Source organism: Anopheles darlingi, chromosome 3 (assembly GCF_943734745.1).
Source record: "Anopheles darlingi chromosome 3, idAnoDarlMG_H_01, whole genome shotgun sequence".
Lineage (NCBI taxonomy): Eukaryota > Metazoa > Arthropoda > Insecta > Diptera > Culicidae > Anopheles > Anopheles darlingi.
Window position 1 is genome coordinate 28,762,951 of NC_064875.1, and position 22,076 is coordinate 28,785,026.

General features: G+C 43.9%; 1 protein-coding gene across 10 annotated transcripts in view; it reads left to right on the forward strand.

The window, feature by feature from the left end:
- The window catches only part of LOC125954159 (mucin-5AC), a 105,483-nt gene that overhangs the window by 30,301 nt on the left and 53,106 nt on the right, over window positions 1–22,076 (forward strand). Inside the window, exon 1 of one of the 10 annotated variants that reach the window (XM_049684229.1) lies at window positions 5,936–6,224. The exons of the other annotated variants lie outside the window; for them this stretch is intronic. The gene's annotated coding sequence lies outside the window, so the exon portion shown is untranslated. Of the gene's footprint in view, window positions 1–5,935; window positions 6,225–22,076 lie in introns of those variants that run through there. 10 annotated transcript variants of the gene reach the window in all.

Sequence of the window (22,076 nt, forward strand, 5' to 3'; positions counted from 1 at the left end):
AAAAAAAATTGGTCAAAACAGCTCGATAATTCTAAAGAAGAAAAATGTATCGTGTTTACGCTTTGTTTAAAAGGTCATTACTAGTCGTATCTTTCAGTAGTGTATTTCATTAAAAAATAGTGTGTTTTTATGCTATTGATTTTGTGTAATAGCGCAATATCTACTACACAGATTCAAGAAAAAAAAGATTTTTCTGAAGACTATTTAGATATGGAGTTGTCAAGAGCGAATAAGCTCCGTTCGGTATTGGTTATTGGCTGTTATGTTTTTCAAATTTAACTTTTTCTTCCTTTCTTGTTTTTCATTCCTCGTATCTCATGCTTATGTTGACTATTGTAATCTATGCGTAAATTGCGGCACCCTTTCAATGCAAAGTATGTGAGTTTTAATGATTGCTGGAACAGGCGGTGGCACTGAAAGATGAGCTTCGCCTTCGGCCCTCCAACTAATTAAAAGAATCAACTTCCCCGAAGAAACCTGTGACTCACCGCCGAACGCAACCCACGTACCGATGGAATCCATATTCCCGATCGGACGACCATTGTGTTCCGACCTCCAAGTGCGCACCCTTTGTGTGTGTGCGCGCACTCTTTACATTTTAATTTTCCTCGAACAAACAAATCAAAGCCCGAGTTGACACTCGCGAGATTTCCTTACTTTTACCACTCCACTGAAACCATTCCCCGGAACCAGAGCGATGCCGAACAAAGTGCGGAACAATGAAAATAAAAAAAAGAAAATGTAGAAAAGGAGACAAAAAAAAAAGATGGAAGCTTTAGACACAGTCCTCGGCTCCGGCTTCAGTGTTCGTTAACTCGATCCACAACATTTAATCAGTGACACGGTAGAAAAAGGAACTGAAAACTCGTCGTTCAGAGGGGAAGCGTTCCATCATTGAAGGCATGATGCATTCCCATGGAAAGACTTCGTGTGTGTGCGCGTGTGTGTGTGTTTGTATACAAGGTTATGTTGATCTCGGTTTATTGATGTGGTGTGTTGCGTCTTTCACTTCACTCCATTCTTTCGTACGGGGCTTCCGGGATGTTGGCGCTACACACACACACACACGCATCCCGGGGCCCAGCAAGTGGCTGCATGAGCCGGGTCAGGGGTGGTGGTAGCAAACAATTCCGCTCGAAAGTGGTTACCCAAGCGGAACCGCCGGCCGTCGGCGGCTTTTCGGAAGAATGCAAAGCAGGAAGAACGGATGAAAAATCAATAATCAGGCACATCGCCTAACGTCACCCTCAACGTCCTTACCACCCACGGGCCGATGTGTTGTCACGATGCTGGCTTATCTCCGGAAGCTCCCGGAAGCCCCCCCCCCCCAACCCTCAGTATATGTGTGTGTGTGCGCGATGTGGTAATGGAAAAGGGGTCGACGGCAGAGATCAAAATTTATCTTCATTCAATGTCACTGTCGTGGCGCGGCGTGAAGAAGTTACCGAACCTTCTGGTGGGCCACTGGTGCTGCTGTGTGAGTCACGCTGGGATCCTCGGATGGTCCGCTTTCTAGCGCACGCACGTCCCTTGGATTCCTTAAGTCGGTCGTCTTTGTATTAAAATGTATGCTACTGCTGTGCGAGCTTTAAAACTGGTGTGGTTGTGATGGGTTGTTGGTTGGTTGGTTGGTTGGTTGGTTTAGGCTTCCCTCCATTAATAACAACCACTGGCGAGGAGAAGGACGAGGAGGCGCACGAGGAGCAGGCAACCAGACGGTTCGATACGGTTGACTCACTGCCACGACTCACCCACGGCAGTCGGCGGTTGCACGGTGCGACTGATTTTGAAAGCTCGCTAACCTTCGCCTTGCAGTGCTTCTTTCGAAATAGAAGAGAAAAGAAGTTGAGATAGAGAAATGAGAGAGAGAAAGAGAGAGAGAAAGGCTATTGGCTTTTGTTTACCATTCTTGTTTGAGGTGCTTTTTCCTGGAGTTATGTTGATCAGAACTTGAACAGTACTCGAATCTTGACTATTTTAAATAACAGCAGTTCCGTTGTACATTGCATACTTTCTTTTAATACAAGGATAGCATTTCACAGCTTAGGTAAAATGTATATTACCATGGACAAAAGTGTATTAAAAGTGTATCTAGTAAAACTGTATCTTCTCACCTGTCACTGTCGCTTGCCTATCGTGTCATAAATTGAAATGAAAGGTCAATGATATTGACATAAACAGAACAAAATGGGAACTGGACATGAAACATTTCGTTTTATGCATCACTAGAGAAACTCCAGCTATAATTCTATGTTTGTAATCCCTAGGGATACATGAAGTAATGCAGGATGTGCTTCAAGAGTACTGGAGGAATAAGTCAACAGTTTTTTTTTGTAGAAGAAGAAACGATTGTTCACCATATCTAGGACACAAATTCTTTAAAACACTTCTTGGAGTTATTCCAGATGATTCCACATAGCAGTTGAGTGTTTAACAGCTACATTAATGGATCCTTAGGATAGTGACGCACGATCGAAATTATTTTTGCCTTTGATGCCATCTATCTTGATCTTGATGAACTGATAAAGAATCAATTTTCCAACGAACAGTGATCCACATCTCGATTGTGTAGCGCTGGTGTTTGACAATGCATTAGTTATCGTTACAAGGGACTTGTTTAGAAGTTTCTCCGGCGGAAGAACTACGATAACGAAAGGAGCTACTTGAAGTGTAACGTCAAATCGGATGTATTTGTTTGGGTTTAGGGGGCAAACTTTACAGCATGGTCATAAAGGTATCGATACTTGAATGCAAGTTTATCCGGTTTGATTTGAATTGATTTGTTGCTGATCCAGTCCGCCTTAAAATTTCATTGATTCTATCTGTGTCGACTCGCAATGACTTTTTATTCCATTAGTTCTATCATACGATCCATAAGGCCATAAGCTAATGCAAAACTGGTCCATATTCCTGCATTCGATGTAACTGTCAGTGACCATATAGGTCTACGCAAATAATTGTTTTCGCAAAGCCAAGTGACAGTTGCTATCGTGGACTAGTATCTCAATATACCTATTATATGACATGATAACTAAGATCTTTGCAGGTTATCGCTATTGATTGTGAAATGACTTGTATGCGAATCATGTGGAAGCTACGTAGCATGTTCCACAGCGACATAGAATGTCCATTCCAGTGGCTAGTGCTAGTACAAACCAACAAACCTACGGCACGTATCCTCTGTATCGTCGGTATTATTCCGTAATCGAATCGGATCATAATTCTAGCAAGAAAACAGAACCCAGTTCGTTAGAACAAGGGATCAAGTTCGTGCGGACGTTCCGTGCCATCCACACGGTCTGTCTCCCCCGTAAAGAGTTTGCCAGTCAATCGAAGGTCTATCTTCGGTCGACACTTCCAAACAACGGGTAGTCATCCCCGTTGCCCGACACTACTACGCCTTTCTGCAAGTGCTTGCAGTTCGTCAAAAGCTCTCCTCGCTATACTCGAATGGACCAAGCGGTATGTCTACGTGTCTGTGCGTGTGTGTGTGTTTATGTTTGTGCCCCCTCGCCAAAGCACTAGCTACTGTGGCGGCACCACAGGAAGCTTTTCATTCATTCTCTTCCGGCGGTCGGTCGCCGATGTGCTGTTGACATCATCGCGACTCCAGATGATTTTCCCGATGAGTCCATCCGGCAAGCCGACGGTTCGGTTCGGGTCCCGGATTCCGGTTCGGTTCGGGTGTTCGGGCGTTCGGGTTTTGGGCTTTTCCATGACTACATGATCCGTGGAGCATTGGAGTTCGCTTTCCTAGCGTATCCCGTGGCGTGGTGCCGACGAGTTCCACTTTGGCAGCCGAACCGGCGAGTAGCAGTGTTGTGTTCGCGCGCGCGTTGCCCGCTTTGTGTACACACAAACACACACACACTTACACATACCTCAAATCACATACACCCACACACACGCACACAAATACACAGGTACATCAATCACACAAGCAGACACAGACATACACACATACATTCGTAGATACTCGCGAGTATAGACCGTGAACCCAAAGGCGCCAGGACGAAACCCGCGCGCCTCGGTTGTTGTGTCCCTCTTGCAAGCAGACGAAGGGAGGAACGTAGTCCTCTGTACTGCTGGTGCTGCTGCTGCTGCTGCTGGCGTACCGCCGGATCACAACAAACGCGTGGTTACGCCACTTATACACCGCATACAGTGTCCCTTTTCCCTCCTCATAGAGACGGTTCTACATAAGAATTCAACCTCTTTCAACAACGGGTTGCTGTGTCGTTCCTGGCTGTGTGGGTTCTGAGGTTTAGCGCTTGGCCAGAAGAGTAGCAAGCGTAGGGAGCGTTTGAGGTTAGGTGGTCGCGTAATAGGCGAGTGTAAGGTGCAGGTGCTGCAGCGCCGTAAAACGTGCCCCCCGAACACACTGGTGGTGGCCGCAGTGGCATTAATGGAGAGGGTTTAGTGGTAAGCAAGTCCCGCAGTGAGTTGCGGATAGATGTGAGATAGTGCTGTGTAGTGGTGGTGCCGTCCATGCCCGTGTCTTGCGCTCCTTGACGACCACGACGACGACGACAACGACGAACAACGTCTAGTGAGCGGAGTTCGTTAGTCCCGTTATTGTGCATTAGCCGCGGTTTAAAAAAAAAGCGAAGACAACCCCCCTCAAAAATCCATGTTCATCGCGTGTTGCCTGGCGTGTTGCCAGACGTGAGCCTTGGCCTACTCACCGGTCACCGAATTCGTTAGCCGAACGTGTTTCACGTGCACTTTCCGTTGTCCAGTTAAACGGACGTTGCCATCGTCTAGTTCTCTGTGATTCGTGGACTCTTCGCAGTGTGTCGCGCAAAGGAGATACAAGGCACGTCACAGTGCCACCGGGATGAAGTCCCTTAAAAGGACCGAACCACACCGAGAAAGTTCCTCCAAATGAGTTTTGCATAATTTTCAGTCATAATTTGAGGATACGCGACGTGGGACGGCTCAGCAAGAAAACTTTCCACTGTTACACCACAGTGGCCCCAAGTCAAGACGTACCTCTTCGACCAACTCTTTCTTAAAGAACCGGGTCGCACGGTCGCGAACAATGACGCAAGGCAACGCGAACGAGGGTCACGAAAGGCGTCTCGAAATTCGTGCTGCAATCGCTGTACGTCGGTACGACGCGGGTGCGGGCACGAAACCGCAATCGAATTTGTGGTTCATCGATCGAGCCTCCTCGTCCTCGTGTCGAAGTGGACGGTGGACGAGAGCCCGTGGTTTGTGGAACGGGAACGAGAACCACTCGATAGCGAAGGGTGGTGCTCCGTTTGTGGGTACGCCGGACCATAGGAGGAACAAAAAACGGAAAGAAATATGGAGCACCCCCCGATGTGGAATGTAGAAGAAAGAAGCGAAGAAGAGGAAACTAAAAGGGAGGGAAAACTTCATTCGTCCTGCTCACGATAGCAGGAAACGGTGCGATGAGCGGACCACCCGAGGGCTATGAGGGAACATCCTGTGAGGAGGGAGGTCCAGGATATAAGAACGGAAGTGACGGAACGGAAGAGTCGTCGAATACGTGGTCTCGCCCAGCCCTACATTTCCGGGCACTCCCGGGCCGTTCGAAACCTCAAATGTCCAAACGTCAGCGGTCATCGTCAGCAACATCATGGGTCTTTCCCCGTGCGGTCAGCTTTGGTGTTATTCGCGGCGACGATCGACGCGACGTTGTTAGTGTCTGGCAGCAGGGAAGGGACGCCCTGCTTGTTTATTCCGCTCCCATAATGGTGTATAATTGAGTGTTTGAATTAAAGATGGTTGGTCATTGTGGTTTGTCTATCGCTCCGGGGAAGTGTTGGATAGAAAGTGTTCAGATGCAGTTTCGTCAGACGCGTTTCGTTAATTGTGCGAGGGTTCACGACACACATACACACACACACACATACACACACACACACATACACACACACGTACACACGCGCACAATCGGAATTCCCCTTTTGTGCTGTTTGGTGGTTAACACAGTGCAGTTGGTGTTGGTGACATTCATCAGCCGAGTCAAATGCTGTGCTAATGAGTTCAACGTTTTGTTTGTTTTCTTTTCCTAACTAGCAGTAGAACCAAACTACTACATTCCTTAATCGATAGCGTCTATTTAGTGAGTAAGTGCGTGTCAAGTGAGTGTTGCTGTCTACCGATTCAATCGATTTAAAGAATCTACTCCAACTCCAACTTTTTGGAATGATGAGGAATAACAGAAGTCTTTAGTAGCGGAGGTACAATTTGAGGTAAGGCTATGCCACTATCCAGAACTTATGTGTTTCGTATTAAACGCAAACTCTTGGCTCGTATGTTTGTTTGGACCAGTTTTGCTTCTCTGGGATTATGGAAACGAAGGAATGCAATACTGATCTTTCGAGAAACGTGCATTGCAGATCATTACCTCGTCTGTTATATTTCATGTAGTTTCCAATTAGACTAATGGGTTGAAGTATTTACCAGCGTTATAAGCCCTCAATATTCATCAAGCAAAACACTAAAGCGATTAAAAGTCCCCACCAAACAGTAGTGTATCATTCAGGAATACATTCCTGCTAAAGCCCACTGCCGATTACGGAATTCATTACGGAATCGTTGCGGAGTTACTCACCTCACGAGTCGCCGGCTGAAAATGCCATTAAACTGTCGACGATTTAGCGCAGCGGGAAGAGATTTAGTTCCATAGTTTTCGCTAGTGACCATCACTTCTAATGAGCTTGAAATCTCGGGCCACACAATGGTCGGTTCGATGGTTTTTCGGTTACCGTTTCAAGGATCGGCTCTCGGGATTCTGTTTGTTTCGTGCTGAAGAGTGTCACCGAATCCGGCAGCCAAATGCCAGACCAGACTCTTGCCGAGGCTACCTTTCGTACGCTGAACTTTGCCGGTAGGTTGAACCTTGAACACACGGGGTCTGACCAACTCGGTCGGGCACAGCGGCAAAGGGAGCGGTGGCCAAAACTTTTCCCATCATCATCGCCGTGAACAAGCACGGCCCTCCCGCTGTGTATGTGTGTCTGTGTGTGTCCAGTGATCATGAAGATGGCAACTCCCCTTCTCGAAAGTTCTCGCAATCTACTTCAGTCTAATGATCTGACTTTCGGTGTCTGGTCGGCGGAATGGAATGTCGTGCGGACGATGAGAAGATGTCAGGATTGTTCTGCTTTTCAGGAACATGATGTATCGCATATGTAGTGCGTTGTTTACGTGACAAAAGGATAAAGACGTTTCGAGTCTGCGTTCGTTCGCGCTGGCAAAATGGTAGGAACATGTGAACAAGGACCAAATTCGGGTCTTTTTTGGCTCAACTTCAGTGAAGCGTTGTGCTGAAGTGTGCTGTTGATTTGAGGCGTTTCTGTTAAATTTAAAGCCAGCTTTTGTTTTTGCTTCGGACAAAATCCACAGAATTCTTCATTTATGCGTTAAAAATGAAAGAATTTGTAATAAAAATGACAGATAGAGGACTTCATTTGGTGAAAAAAAAACTGGGGAACTCAAAAGAGTACATAAATGAAGTATAATATTGTTACACACAATATTGTCCGCTGAAGCACTCTTTTGTTGCGCTAAAGACGAACTATATGCTGCAACTAAATGTTCAACATCGCTCCAGTACGTCAATGGCCATTACCTCGGGAAAGTAAAGACCAGACCAAATCTGTACCGAAATCAGTGATCAAGGTACAAGAATCAAACCAAAGCGAAGGGAACACGGAATGCTATCTGACGTTTCTTACGCATCAAATTATCGCGAGACGGAAGTCGGTAGGATGGTTTTTCCGTCTATTCCAGAATTATGCTACGCCCGCTCCCACACCGCCAATCATCCGACATCAGCAACACGACGCTACTCACACACACAGACAGGTATTCCGGTGTCATTGATACAAATTGAATTTCTGGCCGAGAGCGGCAGCATTGGCCGATAATATGTGTAGCGTTCAGGGTGAATGATTTATCGCACACTCTCCCAAGGGGACACCATCTCGACGGCCTCTGGCGCATCGCCATTCGTACCGAGATCACGCATGTACGCATGATGCTGGTCGGTGGCCGGGAGGACCGCCAGGATGCACGATGGAACGAGACCAACGGCGACCTTTGTCCAATGGCAGGAAATAAAGCAATTTGATTGCCCGTTTGGCTCGTTGACCTCCACAAACGAACCACCACCAACACCACGTGTCGAATGTGCACTTTTTTGGGGAGTTTTTTCTTCTCTCGCCAAGAAAGTGGCCGGCTTTGGTTTCTCGCTTCGCCGAACCCGAAGCCAGGCAGCAAACAGTTTCGGAGAGGTTTTTTTGCTTTATTTTCCCGTATCGAAGGTTCCCAGATCGGTTTCATTTAACTCCCAGAGGAGTGGTGCGATAGCGATTGATAAAATTCATTGTTCTATCGACCTGTATGGTTTGTGGTTCGAGATATCCGAGCGCTGAGGAAGGATCTCTTTAACCGTCAATCCCATTGCATTATCGTGGAAAATAGACAGAAAAAAGCTACCAACAAACGAGAAAAAAGATGCTATGCACGATGAGGACGACGACGACGACGACGACGACGACGACGACGAGGAAGACGATGAATGGGGCGCTTTTTGCTAATTGCTTCAAATGGATGATTAATCTATTTTTGATTAATTTCACCGACACCGACTGACGAGTCAAGGCAGGAAGCAGTGGCTGGAAGTCGTGTTCACTTGTTTGTACAAAGTTTTTTTACCCAGCAACAATGACTCGAGATTATCGAGGCTCGAGATACTGCCAACGGAACTTCAAATGCAGAATGTTCTGTATCGGTTTCGACGCTTCATTTACTCATCAGGAACAACAAATCTGTGGTCCGGTGTACGGTTAGTTTGCTAATTAATCTACGACAAACACAAAAACCACATCTCGTGTTTTGATACCATGCAAGTTTTCGGATTTTTTTCTAAGAATTCTTTTGCCACCGTCTTCTTTTTTATCGTATCGTTATCCAAATTCAAGAATCCTCTTCGTTATTCTTGAATTCTAGAGTTCTTGACTTATTTATTTATTTTCCTTTTATTGCTTTATATTTTTATTACTAAATATTGTGTTTTTATTCTCAGAGTTGGTGAGGTTTGTAACTAGCCTCCATATGTACGTTAAAGAACATACATTTTAAAACGAATGTGATGTTTTTTATCTGTAATATTTTCGATTGAATTATTTACTCATGCAAATGTACAAATTGGTACACGTCAATATTCACAATGAATGCGGACTTTAGAATCAGAATATGTTGATGAAAGTTAAAGTTATATAGATGTTAAGAAAACGACTTAAAATGCTAAACGAAGATACGAATTTTTCATAATCAGCTCACCTGAAGCGAAATCTTTTTAAAATAGTAAATGCAAAACATATTATATTAATTCATTTATTTCTTCGCAACATCGTGATCGTATCAAAGTTCCATAAAAATTGGCAATCCACAAACAACTCTGATGTATAAACATGAAAATTCAGAAACCATAAGCAGTATAGCGAGATATGGAAAATATTCAGAAAGTACACAAATCCCAGAAATCCATATTCCATACGAACAACCGAGCACGTCGATAAAGGCATTAGAAATGTGTACTACGAGCAAACATGCTACACGTGACTATTTCGAATTGGCTCCATTATTCCCGCATAAAATGAACGCTTTTCATAGAGATATCGACCAGCGCAGTGCGGCTTATCCTTCTTACCAAGTTTCACCAAGAAGCACCGACAAGGCCGAACATGACGTTAGTGCGAGGGGATTAAGGGAGAGCGACGGACAGGCGGAAGAGATGAAACAAAGAAATAGGTGAAGGAATACCGAAAACGTCGCCCGCCACGTGGAGTCGCCATGGCGCCATTTCGTATGCATTTAACGCACTGCATACGTCAACTCCCTTGCCGTTTAGAGCGTATGGGATAACGTTTTTTCTTCTTCCTCCGTTTTATCCGATTAAGCAAATGAGGAGAGAGAGAAGGCACTGAAATGGAATGTAACTTTGAGGCATAGGCATTACGAGCCTTTAGTCGCATGACCCATACAAAAAGGAAGTCCTTGGTACGGCTTTATGGTACTGGTACACTGGCTTGTGCCTGTTGTTCCCCACAGGCCACTGGCTTAACGCATTACGGTGGCTTTTCGCGGTCATTAGGCCAAGTGCTAAGCTATGGTAGGCCTCAAATCGAGCGCGAATTTGCCTTTTGATTGGAAGAGGCAGCCTTTCATTGTCAATCTGCAGGCACTGCACTGTTCATGGGGTATTCATGTTTACGCGGAAGTTTTCTACAGAGACCTGATCGGGCAAGAATTCAAGCAATCCATTCGCCCAACCTTCAAAATTTGAATTCAAAATTAAATGCTAAAATTGCTAAGAAATGGTGCGTCCATAAATTGGTTAATCGCTTTAATATTGCAAACGTAATGAGATAATTTCCGTAGCCGCGCGGCGTTGCGTAACCGATTTTTGCGGATAATGAGTTGCGAAGCAGGTCGGTTTTATCTGGCAATTTGTCTGTGCGACTGTAAAATCTGGATGCCCACGGAAACTACCGCCGGTTCCGTCCGGTTCTGGCTCAGTATCGATGGTACGGTTGAGTTGCTAAATGGTTCAAATTAGTTGAGATTAAATTCGCCAGACAAACAGTATAGTGGCCATGGAGTAAGGCGAAAAGTAACGGTTCGCGTATTGTGACTAGGTTTGCAAGATTTGTTTAATGAACATTTCTTTTAAATTTTTTTTAAAGTTTAAGACGTGACAAACTCAATGTTCTTTAATTAATTGATTCACAACTTTATTATACCAGAGAGTTCCAATGTTTTTTTTTTTTTGGTAAATAGTACATCTTATTCTCTCAGAAAGAAGTTAGAAAGATTTTTTAGTTCGTGGAAATTTATGGCAGGTTTAATGCATTATGCAGCATGAATTTCGAGGTTCAATTCAACTAAAAGTGATCAATATCAGAAATGTTAACCAATATATAAATGGCTAAGCCGCAACTTTCACTCCTTGTTGTAAACACATTCCTTGAGGATATTGAAATTTGTTTAATGAACCACTAGTTCCCTTTGTTCTACGATGCTGTGCATACTGTATGAAAGAACAGATGCAATTCCAGGAATTCAGCCTCATCGCATGTCTTTTGCATCTTTATCTCCAGCAAACTCGTACCGCAGTTCAATCGAACTGTTCAGTAGCACGGAAATGCCTCAACAATGATTCCCAACGTATGATCGTACGTTGTGAATGGATGTTCTGAGACTGGCCACGACCGTATGTTAATTGTAAAGCCTGATAAGATAAAGAAGATCTCCATTACTCATCGTATTCGCTAGACAAAGTTCTATCGTTTAATCAAGCGGATGCGCCTTTTTACGTAAGATTATATTATATACTGTGTCTTACTAGCTCTAGCGCTTGTTTTTCCTTGATATTTTTTATCTTGATGTTAGTTGCTATTGTTTAAACTATTTTTGTTGCGTTATAGGTGTTTGGTAAAATTCTATGCTACAGGGAAGAAAAATATATATTTAAATTCTGCGTTGTTGATTTCATTATTTACTTAACACCTACGCTCTTTAGTGAACATGTCAAATTATCGAATATATTTACCTATCTTTTCTGTAACTGCAGTACTCGCAACGTTGACAGTCATATTAAAAAGAGTATATATTAAAAAGAGTATATTTATGCGTAATTCATAGAACGGAACAACACATTTCAATTCTGACAAATTTCCTCAATATCTTACCAATAGTTTCAAGATAACATTTCTATGTACATTTGTTGTTCCATTTTATTGTTTGTAATAGTTTGTTTCATAGTAATTCACACTGCGTGAGATTAGGTTATTCTTAGTTTTCCTTATTTTAATTACAAATATCTCATAACAATGAAACTAAATGCTGAAAGCTTGTATCTCAGGTGTAAAATGATGATTAGAATCGTTTGTCCAATTTCACCAACATCTTTCACGCAAAATGTTGATGAATTTCGAGCATGAGTTTCCGTCACCAGGCGTTTGATAAATTGATTAAAATTTCCTACGCAATAAGCATTTCTAATGTTTGCGAGAATGAACTCATTAGCAAAACATATGATATGCTGGCCAGTAGGCCACCACCACCAAGAAAGCTTTCCGGCTCTCTCGGTCCGCTAGTCGCGGTCACCACGGAATCATTTTTCAACGTTCCTTCCGTTGGATTTCCTCAGACAGCACAAAACACGTCTCCTCCAGCGCTGAATGGCCTTCGTGCGGTACGATTACGTCTATTAATAGCTACCCCAGAATGATTTGCCACTCCACGTCGCCCACCTCTCCATTGACCTTGCGTGTAGGCGCCTCCATCGACACTGCTTTCCTTTCTGTGTCACTGCCTCCCCCCCCCCCTTCAGCGGGAGGCAAGTCTATGCGACCTCCAAGTTGGGCAATAGCTGCCGCCTATCAGCTGGTCAAACATGGCGCGCAAAGTGGTGACCAACAAAAAATATCCAAAGACCGGGACGGTTAAGCACAAAAAGGATGGCAGAAAAATAATAATTTATTTGACAATTTATGATTATCTATGTTGTGTTTCCGCTTCCATATTTATCGTCGAGCATCATTGAGTTGCGCGTTCTGTTCGTTTCATTTCGGGTATTAAATGTTATGTTTAACGGGAGGAAAAAAAAAGAACCGAAGGACCGAGGATGAAGGCCCATTCGTGAAATTATTTCTTTTGCCATTTCTATTGTTCGTGTTCCCAGGCTAGCTGGCTGACTGGCTGGCCAGTGGTCTGGCGCTCGTTCTTGTTCGTCTAGCAAAGCGCTAAGCGGTCGCTTCTGCTTCTTTACCCTTGTGAGCCTCAGGAGTAACGAAGACGAGGCTATATTTGGATCGCTTCCTTTTTCCCCTTCGATCAAAGACGTAAAAAGGGAGCGGCCAAAGGGAAAGGAGCCAAGAACTCGGACAGTTTCCCGGAATACTATCACCGTTCCGACCGTGGTCCATTGGTGTGGCCCCCTTCGAAGTGGCCGAGAACGGGGGTGGCTCCTATATAATATCCGTTCGCCAAAAACGAAGATGGTGCACAATGCTGCCTTCAATCGATTGAAGCTCGAGCAGGAAATATAAATGGCAAACACATTTTGCGTTTCGAAGCAATCCAACTGCTTCTCGAACAAGAAATGCCTCTACACCTGCCCAGTTCCTGCTCGCCCATTATCGATGGGGAAGTGAATTAAGAGAGAGAGAGAGAGAGAAAGAAGGAGAGAGAGAGAGAGAGAGAGAGAGAAAGAGAGAAAAAGACGGCGAATCGAATTGAAATCAAACGGGCGTGTAAGCGGATCTAGGCGTGGAGATAATTGACTTAAACTCCTGAAGTCACAATCGTAAGAACCGACGCTGTCGAGAACCATTAACGGAACGTAGCTTGAACCCGCTGCCATCCGCACCACTGGATATGTGCCAGTTTGTGGCTGTGTCTGGGTTGATTCGTGCATTCGAGGGAAAGTGATATTAACCCGATGTGAGGTCGATTGAATTCCGTTCATTGACGTTCCGTTTGGAGAGAGAAGGGGGGACGGAACGGAACCGTAACATTGAGGTTGCGCTCATTTCGTTCCACGAATTCTAACAAAAGATTTAGTTCCGATTGGTGGAGCGAAGGGGACGATAGAGGATTTCGATTCAATAGATAAAACGTCGTGTCTTGTATCTTCTAGGTATAATCCAATGGGATATTTTATAATAAGTGCTTTGTTGCCGATTTAGTGGTTCATTTCACTCCTTTTTAACGATCGTAAAGAGGGATTTAAACATTTGATTATTTTGTTACAGTTTGCTTAACAATGCTTTTTCCATTTGAATGAATTTCCCTTTCAAGTTCACTTTAAGAAAGGTTTGGATCATTGGAATTTTGGATTTGGGGTTATTCTCCTTTTTGGTTTGTTCTCGTAGCATCTTAATAAATCGACCGATCCTTAGATTTCAAACCCTATAAAATTTATTTGTACTTCCTTTTTAACTCAAACTTACTTACACAAATTTACTTAATTTCATTTTAAAATCCAATTTTCATTTTATTTCCATTGTTTTTTTTCAAAAATATTTATGCAAATCTTGGCATTTGAAACAAATCAATAAATTCCTCATTTTTCATATTTGAAAAGCTCATTTAATTTTTAAAATTAGACAAAAAATCCGGTGTTACCTAGAGATGTATTATTATGTAGCTAATGAAAGTCGGAAAAAACTTATGTTTGACAATTTCGTCACAACAAAATCACGGTGTTACCTAGAGATGTATTATTATGTAGCTAATGAAAGTCGGAAAAAACTTATGTTTGACAATTTCGTCACAACAAAATCACTTATATGAGTCCTTTTTCTGTTGTTCCAATTATCCTTAGCCCTTAATTGGGTTTGATTCGTTAATTTTGGGAAATTCAACCATCTGTGCAAACGCGGTGTACTTCACTTCAGTGTCCCGGTTGCTCAAATTAGTCTTTTGGACAACTTATTCACTCCGAGCGGAGGCCTAGCCAGTGAATAATTCACCTTAATCACAACTCTCCCTCCGCCGCCCCCCCCCCCCCCCCCCCCCGCTGGGTATACCGAGTAATGCATCGGTGCCTTGACTCGACAATATGTCAAGTTTGCGTGGTACATAATGCATAAGCTCGTTTAAGTCTCACCGTGATTTGTCAAGCAAACGTGCCTTTCGACCTTCCCGGGGGTTGTGCGCGTATGTGTGTGTGTGTGTGTGTTGGTCCTTTTGCGCGGCTCCAAGAGACCAAGAGTCGGGACACCGTTTTGGCCGTGAAATCTGGCACCATTTTACCAAATTGGCCACATCAATCACCAAACGGTGGCCCATTAATTGGTTCGCCGCGAGGGCAATCGATGACGGTGATGGTAGCGATGGCCGTTCACCAGCGCGAACAAAACTCCTCCTTTGGATCCATCCGCCTTGGAATACTTGTGCGTCATCGGGTCACTGTGCGCACTATGCGAAGGACAGGGACAGAGACAGTTGGTTTGATTGGACGCTTTGACGATTGGTTTTTCGCCATTCGCGCCCTCCCTTGCACGCCCGGAACGACCTCAATTAACCGCCGCCAGCGGTCATGGTTTCAAAAGCACGAGTCTCCCCGACCCTAGGGCGGTTGGTCACTAATGGGTGATGAAATATATTTAATTTATTAGAAGCCTCTGGCGCATTCGACAGATACTTGCTTGCAGGATGATGATGATGCCGAGCGTTCGTCTTGGTGTAAGCAATCAAATTCGAGGCCATCTACGGAGGTCGATTTGGTGCACGGAACAAACTATGCTGCAAGGGAAAGCAATTTGTACTGGACCATGTTCTGCTGCTCCTTCGACAACGAACCAAACGCCATACGTGACGTCTCGTCTGGTTCTCTGCTACACCACGCCAGCGCCGTTGTTACGGAAACGCATTTCGAATCAGGGAGTGTCGACGCACGAACGGAAGTCATCGCTGTGGAAAAAGCGGTGGTGATGGTGGTGCTGCATGGAAAAGCCACGCGGGGGGTTGCCCGTAACGGGAGAGACGGGGTGCATAAACAAGCCAGAACGTTGAACTTGTGGAACGGTTTTCCGGGGTTCGGTCTTTTCGCTCCTTCTTCTTCTTCTTCTCCACCGCACAAACGGTCGGTGGTACAGTTCCTGACCTGACCTTTGCTTAATTAACCAATAAAAGTAAACATCTCGGGAGCGATGGAGGCGCATGGTGGCCACGTGGTAGCCGCGTGGCGTCGCTGGTCAGTTGTCACTGGAGAGATGACGCAAAATAAAAACCCGAAACGAAATACGCGCCTGGCTTCAACAGGGGAAAAAGAAAGAGAGGAAAAGGCTCCAAAAAAGGCTTTTATTTGGAATATTCGCTGATTGGCGATCGTTTGATATGGGTCGCAATGGTGCTTAAATCAAGCGCATGCCAACTCAGCAGTTGCGGTGTGTGTGTGTGTGTGTGTGCCTCGTGGTGCGATCGAATTTATCGACCAACCGGACACTCACCAAAAAACCCGTGGCACCAAGTGGCGGTCGCACTCAAAATTCAAAAAGGACTAAAACGCAATATTTCAGAGCATAATTTTAATCGCTGCCTCGCGCCTCCCGTTTCTCGCTTGGGGTGGGCCGTTTTTTGAGGGGGGGGAAATTGATTTTCCCATTGACGTGGTTTGACCATCCAGCGAAAGGGAAATGACGACGTGCGCTATTCGTTTGGAGCATGCGAAGAAAAAAAAAACAGCCGCTGCTGACCAACAAACAACAAGTATAATAATAATACAAAACACTTTCGGTCGATTTGGCAACAGCCAGCAAAACAAAAAGAGGAAAAAAGGGAAATCTGGCGCATTATTGCCGAGTCAGCGCTGGACCTGGAGCGCTGGAATCGCGCGACAACGCTAATAACTGTCGCTGCAATCATAATAATGATAATAAAAATAACAATGAAATAATAACCATTACTGCTATTATCGTTCTATCGCCAATGTTTGAAGCTGTCAGCAAACGGTTTGGACGGACGACGGACGGTGGTGGTATTGACGCGCCGAGACGCCGAGCGGCATGTACTCTAGCACACAGCGGACGGGGACGCACGACAACAGCGGTCAAACAAAAGGTTTTTGACGTGTCATTGTGGGTTAGGTAGTGTTCAGTTTCAGTGATCGAATGGGTTACGGGAAGGTGAATTGAGAATGGAAAAAAGGGGTAAAACAGCGTTACTTGGAGTACGATTAAGTTCAACTTAATACGGAACGCTTTTACAGACATCTGCTTTCGTTTGGGTACTTTTTAATACAGTTCCTATTGGTAGGAATAATCGTCACCCGTAGCAAGTAAGATAGTTTTATTAAAGTAAATATCGGTTCGGTCTTTTAGACTACCTTAGTTTATAATTTGTCAGTAGCGCTCGAAACAAATTACTACTTTTATAAATGTTTTGTTCATCAAAGGTCATGTTTCTTTTCGTTTTGAAGTTTAGTTCGTTAAATCGTTAAAATCAACAACAATCAACTTAAAAATGCTGCCAGATATCAATAATTTAGATGTTTAAAAGGTATACTACGAAATTGTCTGAAAATGTTCATTTCTATAGTAAGAGCTGCTACTTTTATATGCCAAATCATGCAGCACAGCAAGCAAGTAGCGATGAACACAGAAGAAAATGATTTTTTTCTGAGGCTCTTCTTCTGTTTATCATTATTTTTTGAGTGGAGAATTCACTTTTCACGTTAATTTTATCTATAAATGCTTAAAAGTCCTCCGCAAAAGTTAAAGTTTATTATGACATGTTTAAACACAACTAGTATTGATAGTCTAATTGATAGAAAAAAGTTGTTTTTGGCTCGAATTAATACGAAGGAATATCTGAAACGAACTCCTGTAAGATGCAATTCGAAACAAGGCAATGCATGCAAATATTTCAAGCTTCTCCATGCATCGGTTGGTCAAATATGAGATGAATGCTTCGTTAGACGAAGTGCTAGCGCTAGAGCTATTTGATTAGCGCATCAAAGTTCTTTAACTTGAGAGTTTGAAGTCTATGTATTCATTCGCGATGAAGAAGAAACTTGCGATGGCGTTCTCTGGTGAGAAACTTTACGCCACTAATCCAGCATCAAATTCTCACGCGAATGGTTTTTTGAATGACTGAATGCTTCATAATATTAGAAGCAGTTGCGTGAGAAAATGCATTCAGCAATTATGTAAACTGTCGTTAAAATGAGCCTTTAGTAAAGTTGTTTTCACATGTATTAAAATGAACTTCGATATATAAACTTCTAGTTTTGAACGTTTAAATAGATGAACATCGTACTGTCTAACCATATTACAAGTAAATGGATATAATGTTATCATACGATGCAACAACCAATGATTAGACGGTAATTTGTGAGCGATTACCACCGCAATAACCGACCGTACCATTATTTGGTTCGGAAAGTTTAAATTTCACCGATTAGCACTCATTGCTGTAACAGATTAAAAAGGTCTCCGGCTCATTCGGTGGGAAGCCTGACGGCTCTGACCTAATTGTAATCAAATTACGACATAGCTACCGATGGCCTCCTGCATACGCATGCTAATAAGCCGAGCATCGCATAGAGCATGACCTGTTTCATGTACCCTCCACCCGGCCTTTGACCAACGGGGCCTTGTATCGTTGTCCTCTGTCCCAACTGGTACGAGGCCCCGTAAGGTACAAGCACCTCGACAAATCCATGAACAAACGGTAGTGGTGTTGGTGGCCTATTGCCCATCTCCGCATTACCCCGCACTGTCACCCGTGGATGAGCGGAAATTTCGGAATTGAATTTGCGTTTCGGGCAAATTTATCACCACGATAATGCTACTTTTGGACCGTACCGTAACGACCGTGTCTTTTGTGAGCCGCCGGGTCCATTTCAAATACTCCGCGGACTCCGCGTACTCCGCGTATTCCCTCCTCTTCGAAGGATTAATTACACTTACGGGGTCCGAAATGAGGTTCTGTTGCTCGTCGAAGCGACCGCAACGGCGAAGGCGATTTATTGACGTTACGTGCCTGGAGTGGGCAAAATTGCATTTGTCCCAATGTGAAGCCCAAGCGACGAGGTCTCGTCCTCGAGTGCGGCGCTGGATGGATGTGTTTTCGGGTTGCTGGACCTCGTTCCGGGTTATAGGGGTGTCCAACGATCGGGACATGCACATTTCAATGGCCACTTCTGCTAGACAATCACATTTGGCAGAGTGAAATCTTGATAAGCAAATCGTGTTGCAAATACATTCCTGTCCCGTAGGATCACAAACTAGCCGTCGGGGCCGTTTAAATAGATACGGCTAGATTGGGGATAGTTTAATGTTATGCATAGGTTCTGCGGCGGCTGCAATGCATAAATTAAGTGCAACATAATGAATGCTCCGGTATTTTTTCCTGTGCATTTCGCATTACTCGAGCCTAGCGCAAGTTCTCCTTTGCTGTGAGATTGTAGTTTGTGAATTTGTATCATTATTTGCCGAACTGTTCAGGTGCTTGGCCACGGTAGCAACTTTCTTTTAGTTAAGAAACTTTCGTTTATTATCATTTGACGACTGACAGAAAACACTGTGTTCGATCGCCAGAAAAGAACAACTGTTAGCTGATAGAGAAGTTAGCAACAGTTTTTACTAATATTAAATCGAATAATTCTCTTCTTTTTAAGTGATTTTGTCACAACAAGTTATAAACAAATCAAATAAACCTTATACATTCTACCTAATAGCACTATAATCGACATACAAAGAACCAAGTCAGGTACTGATTTGACAGTTTTTTACAAGGTATTTCAATTTTTAAGAACAACTTGGATCTGAAAGAAATTTTCTTTCATCTTAACCGTGTACGGCCCCAAAAGCATATTTTTTTAATTCCCTTTTTAACAATTGTTAACAGAAAGTTGCTGCATCGTGGTCATGCACCTGTAGGCAAATGAAAGCAGCATCAGAACATGATAATGTCCGACTAGATGTGTTTGGTGTTGGCAAAAACGAAGAACGCATTACTCACTCTAGCTTACCATTTCGCCACTTTAAAGACGTCGTCGTGTGGATGATATCATATTTAAATAGAAAATCATTAGCATTTAAATTAACTTCTCTCGTACGTCGCTAGGGAAGGGAAAATCCGATGAACCCATTTCTTCTGCACGCTCTGCTCCTTGCACTGCTCCTTATGTGTGTGTGTGTCCAGAAATGACACGAGCATCGGCCTCGCAGAAACCGTGCTGGCCGTTCGAAGATTATTCACCTCACACTCACCGTCAACGCGGTTGGATCGAGGTTTCCAACGGGGATTGAAGGTTAAATGCCAGCGCACCAGAATCAACCCGGCCGAAACGGATCAAATGGTACGGGAGAATGTCAGTGGTCGGATCTGTGGTTATGCCCCATTTCACTGCAGCTCAAACGCGCTCCATCCTTCTCCATCTTGCTGCGTCAAAACTTGGTCTGGCAAGGGTGGTTTTGGTGACAGTGTTTAAGCTTCAAACCCGGCAAACTGTCGTAGCTCCCATAGCGCGGGGAGATAGTCAGGCTTCTTATCCTTCCCTTTTTTATTTTTTCACTAGCTTTTTCGCCACAAGAGCTAGTAGAACGGGACCAATCGACTGGCATAAGGCAGTGTGTGTGTGCATGTTAGAGAAGTGATTGCTATTTTTGCTGTTTCCCCAATTTGTCATTCTGAAGCCTGAAGAGACGTAGCTTTTTGTTAGATGGAATCGCTCGAGCTGCACAAAGTGAGCCAAAGCGAGAAGAGTTCTCCCAACAAAAAAAAACATCGTTGTGAATGGAGAATAAGATTGTCGCAACGCATGGTGGCTTCTGGTGAATGGATGTCGTTTGCGCCGGCATTATGCCAGATGCGAGGAAAAACCAATGTTTTGCAGTTTCGACCCAGAGTTCGAACCGGGCTCGAGAGTTTTCAGAAAGTTATGGCACGCTTGTTGGCTGTGTAATATAACTTTATGTTTATTGCTAATCGACTTGGGTCTTTGGTTTCGGGGTTTAAATTGAACGGACCAACGATAAACCTTTTTTTTTGAGGGGGGGGCTTCGTCACACTGTAGAATGTTTCTGTAAACCGAGGCGATGCTAAATATGTTGTCCACATGACGAAGGTCAGGTTTTTGAGTTCGTTAGGGTCAGTGCAATGCCCGGAGCTTTCGTAAACTTTTCTTGTAGAAGGTATTTTTAAAGAATCTTTAAAACCAAACGAGCTAAACCCTCAGCTGCCTGAAGAGTTAAATGGCGTTAATTGTGTACGACAATGAATAAGTTTCTATATTTTATTCAGCAGAATTGTTGGAGAACGTAAAACAGGATTTGAATTTCATTATAACTTGATTAAAAATATCAAAATGATCATATTTTCGAAAAGATCGTTCCAGTAGTTTTTACGCTAACATGTTACCAAGTTTCGGTTCTATTGATACAAAAAAAACCCGGTCAATCAATGGAGAGATTGTTATGGGGCTTGAAAGGCGACCCATTGTGTTGTCTATTGCCTTTTACCTGTCGCATTTTGTTGCAATTTGTCATCCATTTGAAGCTCGAACGCACGGTGATACCGAACGTCCGGTGTGTTCGTAGTTTTTTTTTTCTTTCTACCGCTGGCCGTCCTTCCACCCAGTCCACTGGAAGTGAACGCCAAGAAGCGAACAATTTCGACTAATTATGGATCGAGAAATTGTACCTCCATCGGCGTCACGCTGTGCTGCGTTGATACTGAGAGTCATGGGATGCCCATTAGTGAGCGCTGAGGGCTGTCCATTAGGTGGCAGTTTTATGTTACAAATTAAAGTAATGCCTACAGCACCTCACAGTGTCCGTTGGTGTCGTTTTCATGTTTTTTTTCTGTCTTCCTGCTCCGTATCAATGCCAGTGTAAGGAGGATTCATCTTTTTCTCGGGTAAGATACAGCTAACGAAGCTACCAGAAAACTGTGGTTGTTGTGGAAGTATGGTATCGAAGATGAGATATTTTCTGCAGATTTGTTAATAGTTTGAACACTCGCTTCAGTCTCTGTAATAGTGAAATCCAATTTGCTAAATAAATTAGAAAGTTAGCGCGAAAAAATGCCTCTTTCGATGATGGAGACGCACGCTTAATGGAGGCGCATGGTCAATGGAGACGCATGGTGTTGGTGATGGAGACGCATGGTAGCTCACTTCTGCGGCTGGCATCGCGATACCATTTCCATGATGTTCCTCTATTCCACTCAAAGAAATTCGAGATTAAATATCATACAATCAAACAAAACAACAACAGGAGAGGCTGCGAGAAACTCTTCAGACATTACCGGTTTTCCCGAAGCCTCCTGCGTCTGAGCAATGCTCAGAATTGAACTAAACAATCCAGCATGGTTCGAGTATGGCTTGGTTCAGTGCCACCGCTGCTGTTGCCACCACACACCACGATGAAGTTGTCAACAGCAACGGAAACCGTTGTTTGGAACCGCTATCCAGCGAAGAGCTGCCAAAGTGTGCCAAGGGTTCCCGAGGATGGTGGAAACCAGTTGTTTTGACGTTTTCGCGTCTGACAAACGGTTTTGTCACGCTCGGTTAATTATCT